Genomic DNA, 6000 nt, shown 5'->3' on the forward strand with positions numbered 1-6000 from the left:
TATTTGTATAAACAGTCTTTTGACCTGAAGTTACTACAGTTCCCTACATAAGGAGTTGCGTACTTTAGTATCGACAAATGCCACCTGTAATAAGTTTTATAAAGTCGTTCATTGGGTATTCAATGAGTTATGTAGAGAGATGTAAGTGATATAGATGGAATTTGCCCCTTTCATATAGCGGAAGTAATATTTGTATACCCCTTGATTAAGTACAACTACTAAAATGTATGATCACACTCAAATAAGATAAAATAATCTTAACAGTTAGGGTTTGATATATATATATTAGTAGCTTGCACTACGTGCACGATATTGAAAAGACTCCAATTGTGCTCATGAGACGAGCGACGATTGTGCTTGTGTGGATACTAATAGAGGCACGAACGTACAGATCGTGCTGAGATTGATCAGACTCTCCAGATACACACAAAGATTTTACGCATCAAGAAATAACATCTTTACAAAATTAACAATGTGATTAGAATTCGTATGAATATCTGATGGATTCCTTTTCTCCTTCGCTACGTTTATTGTTTACTTATTGCATGGAACCGAGCGATGTACAATTCATAGGGAAGCAATGAGCCGTGTGCCCCTTGTCAATTTACTCAAATCAAAATACTTGGGATCTGCAGGGAAGTGGTGCTCCACCCGCAACTGTAACAAGAAATTCAACATAAATATCGGTTGGAAACATCGGTAGAAACCAAGCAATAACAAAATATAGCATTCATGTGATTGATTTATTGATTCCACATTCTGAAAAGATGGAATGGATTCTGAGCTTGAAGAATTATCACTTTTTCTTTAGAGATCATACCTTGTCTACTTGCCTTCGTCTTTATCCGAGTCTCGCTGTGGAAACACAACCCTGATATCATCATACAAATAGAAACGACGCCCTTCCATGGCATCAACTTTTATTTCAGGGACAGAATCTAGATTGGATTTGCCCATGTAACCAGAAAGCCGGAAGTATCGTTCGTAGCAATCAATTCTACATCTCTATGAACAAAGGAGGTGAACCGCAACAAATGGACTAGACTCTACCGTGACACACTCTCTCTGACCATTGTCACTGGATTTCAGTTCAGTTGTAGACGCGACTTTTGCGCTTTGTCCCTCAATACCTTCTGAACTATTTGGGAACCCATGAGATGCCAGAGTGGCCTTCTGACGCAAGAATGTCTGTTACATAATATATATACGTAATAATAAAAATAAACAAGAATCTTGTTTCTAAACTTCTGAAACTATGTGCCATGACACTATGGGAGTGGAACAACGGAAAACAAATGGCATACCCCTACCATGCAAAACTAATAGCTATCCATTCTTCTGTTCTGATACTTGCACACTTCAATTATGCAATGAACAATTCAGATTAGAAGGTATAAACATTTTGGTCATATAACCATAAACATAGATATTGCTACCCTTAGATGAATATCACTGACTTCTCATGTTTCAGAGAAGACTGGAAGAATTTTCAATGAAATGTTAGATGGCAAGAGTAAACTCAGAACAAGAGTCATAATCAGAAATGCCGATACCTTTGCGCCCGGTGGCATGTCAGCTCAAATCGAAATTGCAGAAAAACGTATGTAGGGGGGGTCATCTCGGGATTGCTAAGGAAGGACCTATTAAAACCAGATATCAGTAATCCATTTGCAAGAAAAATAGCGCAACCATTTTCTTCACCAAGCACACGACTGGTGGAACAACAAAAGTGAGACAACTGAGAAAATTTATCAGAGAAGCCAATAGTCTATAAATACTAACATGAACCTGTAAGTGAAAACTTTTACTTGCGACAAAGAAGCCTTCATCTCAAAAAGCAAAATTCAAGGGAAGCAACATTTCAAAGTAGGTCTAAATTAAACAACAATGATGGGGCACACTGTCTAAATTGACAATGAAAGAGCCACAAGTGTATATTTATCCAGCAGTGTATATTTATCCAGCTTGATAAACTGATATGGAAGCTAAAGAGAAGAGTTCCCTTCCCTATTCCCTAAACCTTTATATCCAAGCAGGTCTGCCAAGGATGAGAACCTCCAGCGTCTTTCAGGAGTATACGAGTTTCAAATGTTTATGTACGAACAAGAACTGCAATACATACTTCTTCCGGCAATTTATCAAATCACGCACCTAGATATCTTAATTGACCAAAAGGCGTATGCTACTTTGGTATTTACCAAAGGACGCACTTTTTCAAATGCACTTCCCTTTTTATCCTTTTGACCAATCAAACTTTTTTTTTGTCGTTTTTCTTTTCTCCCTCTTCTCTTTCCTATCTCCTCTTTCATCAACGACATTTAAAATTTAGTTAATTTTTTGATAACATTTTAATACATTTAGATAAGCTAAAATAAACTATGAATAACAAATTTGAACTCCTTGTAACATCAGGAATCTACAGGAACTGAAATGGGTGTAATCTGAGGTCTCTAGGTCTATCAGTGGATTTCGGTCAAAACCCACTGATGGACCTAGAGAGCTCCGATTGCACCCATTTCAGTTTCTATGGATTCCTGGTGTTGCAAGGAGTTCAAATTTGCTATCCATGATTTATTTTGACTTTTAGAAGGTGTTAAAATACAAGAAGAAAGAATCAACAAAAAAAATTTATATCAGGCCCACGTTGGGCCTGATATGATTCATATCAGGCCCACGTTGGGCCTGATATGGAATCATATCAGACCCAACGTGGGCCTGATATGATTTATATCAGGCCTAACGTGGAGTCTTTTTGCTGATTCTTTCTTCTTATATTTTAACACATTCTAAAAGTCAAAATAAATAATGGATAGCAAATTTGAACTCCTTGCAACATCAGGAATCTACAGGAACTGAAATGGGTGTAATCTGAGGTCTTTAGGTCCATCAGTGGGTTTCGGTCAAAACCCACTGATGGACCTAGAGAGCTCCGATTGCACCCATTTCAGTTTCTATGGATTCCTGGTGTTGCAAGGGATTCAAATTTGCTATCCATTGTTTATTTTGACTTTTATAATGTGTTAAAATATAAGAAGAAAGAATCAGCAAAAAGGCTCCACGTTGGGCCTGATATGATTCCATATCAGGCCCAACGTGGGCCTGATATGAATTTTTTTTTTATGATTCTTTCTTCTTGTATTTTAACACCTTCTAAAAGTCAAAATAAATAATAGATAGCAAATTTGAACTCCTTGCAACACCAAGAATCCATAGAAATTGAAATGGGTGCAATCGGAGCTCTCTAAGTCCATAAGTGGATTTTGACCGAAATCCACTTATGGACGTAGAGACCTCAGATTACACCCATTTCAGTTCCTGTAGATTTCTGATGTTGCAAGGAGTTCAAATTTGCTATCCATTGTTTATTTTGACTTTTAGAAGGTGTTAAAATATAAGAAGAAAGAATCAGCAAAAAGGCTCCACGTTAGGCCTGATATGATTCCATATCAGGCCCAATATAGATCTCACTCTATTAAGAATTCTCAATTGTTTTAGGAACTCTTCATTTCCAATGTAGCATTTTATTTTGACTTAAATCTCAGTTCATGATGTATGTCTTTGTTGGGGGTTTGAAAAATTATGCGGAAAAACCTTAACTGTTGAATACCTCTTCAAATATGTTGGATTGGATATTGAAAAGTAATGATTTTTGCAATTCCTCTACCTTTTGCTTGGTATCTTTTTCCCATTTAAATAATTGACACACTTTTCTTTCAGCCTTCAGAATTTGGAGTGGTGTCTCTTTGTCCTTTTCCCTTATTTCTCGTAAGTGATCTCATTTTCTGGATTAATTTTCTTTTACAAAGAAAGAATAAATAAGTGAGTCATGACTTATTTACAGTTACATGCTAATAGAAGAATTAGGTCTATCTGGTATTGTGTCAATTCTATTTATTGGAATTATACGTATCTTCTCTTTTTTCAATAACTATACTATGACTATTTGTTCTAAGTGTTTGCATATGTATTTCTTATAGGTAGTGAAACATTATACATTCTCTAATTTGTCAGAGAACTCTCAAGGTTTTGCTACTGCCTTTTTCCACTTGATTTCATCACTAACTGAAACATTTATGTAGGAGGATATGCATTGATGCCCTTATCTATTTTTCTACTTAGAGCAATCATAAACACATCCATTATGAAATGAAGAGTTCCTAAAACAGTTGAGCATTCCTAATAGAGTGAGATCCACGTTGGGCTTGATATGGAATCATATCAGGTCCAATGTGGGCCTGATATGATTTATATCAGGCCTAACGTGGAGCCTTTTTGCTGATTCTTTCTTCTTATATTTTAACACCTTCTAAAAGTCAAAATAAACAATGGATAGCAAATTTGAATTCCTTGCAACACCAGGAATCCATAGAAACTGAAATGGGTGCAATCAGAGCTCTCTAGGTCCATCAGTGGATTTTGACCGAAACCCACTTATAGACCTAGAGAACTCAGATTACACCCATTTCAGTTCCTATAGATTCCTGATGTTGCAAGGAGTTCAAATTTGTTATCCATTGTTTATTTTGACTTTTAGAAGGTGTTAAAAAATAAGAAGAAAGAATCAGCAAAAAGGCTCCACGTTAGGCCTGATATGAATCATATCAGGCCCAACGTGGGCCTGATATGAATTTTTTTTGCTGATTCTTTCTTCTTGTATTTTAACACCTTCTAAAAGTCAAAATAAATAATGGATAGCAAATTTGAACTCCTTGCAACACCAGGAATCCATAGAAACTGAAATGAGTGCAATCAGAACTCTCTAGGTCCATCAGTGGGTTTTGACCGAAACCCACTGATGGACCTAGAGACCTCAGATTATACCCATTTCAGTTCCTGTAGATTCCTGATGTTGCAAGGAGTTCAAATTTGCTATTCATAGTTTATTTTAGCTTATCTAAATGTATTAAAATGTTATCAAAAAATTAACTAAATTTTAAATGTCGTTGATGAAAGAGGAGATAGGAAAGAGAAGAGGGAGAAAAGAAAAACGACAAAAAAAAAGTTTGATTGGTCAGAAGGATAAAAAGGGAAGTGCACTTGAAAAAGTGCGTCCTTTGGTAAATACCAAAGTAGCATACGCCTTTTGGTCAATTAAGATATCTAGGTGTGTGATTTGGTAAATTGCCGTACTTCTTCTGTAGAAGCACTAATTTATACCAGAAGTTGATTTCCATATTGCAACTAGCATACCATATAATAATAACAACAAAACCTTATAGGGGATTTTCTCTCAATTGAGAAGTGGATCTAAGAATGTTAATTATTGAATGAGCCTTCATTAGCGTTTTCCGATTTATCCTGATGGTCGTTGGAAAACTTCCATGGGGTCGGATTGGTTACCTTCATGATTAGTCAGTTCGAAGAGTTGGATATCTAGATTATCCTAAAAAAAGCTTTATCCTACTAGGTGGGGTTGACTATTTGGATCCTTCTATGTCATTGGGCTCTATCTCCTATTATATCATCATTTATACTTAAATAAATTTTATTTTATTATATTGTTACTGATCAAGTCTTTTTTGATCTTCCTCTTCCTCGTTTAATATGTACATTTATCATAGTTTCATATTGCCTAATTAAAACATTTATTGGTCATCTAAGTACATATCTGTACTATTTTAAATGTGTCTCTTAGAATTTTTTCTCAATAAATGTAACTATGACTTTCTCTCTAATACTCTCAATTTTTATTTTGTTCATCCTCGTATGTTCATACATCTACCTTAACATACTTATCTCTATAACTCTCATTTTCTGCTCATGCGCTCAAGTCATAATTCAATATTTAGCGCCATATAACATGGAAAACCACTGTTTTTTAGAACTTCCTTTAAGTTTTAGAGGTATTTTACAATCACATAAAACACCCGATGCTCTCCTCCATTTTAATCATTTTGTTTGTATTCTATATAAGACATCTCTCTCAAACTCTCCATTATTTTACAAAATTGATCTTAAATACTTAAAGCTCTCAGTTTCAGATAATTCATCATCTCCTAT

The sequence above is a fragment of the Zingiber officinale genome, chromosome 6A (genome assembly GCF_018446385.1).
Source record: "Zingiber officinale cultivar Zhangliang chromosome 6A, Zo_v1.1, whole genome shotgun sequence".
Classification (NCBI taxonomy): Eukaryota; Viridiplantae; Streptophyta; class Magnoliopsida; order Zingiberales; family Zingiberaceae; genus Zingiber; species Zingiber officinale.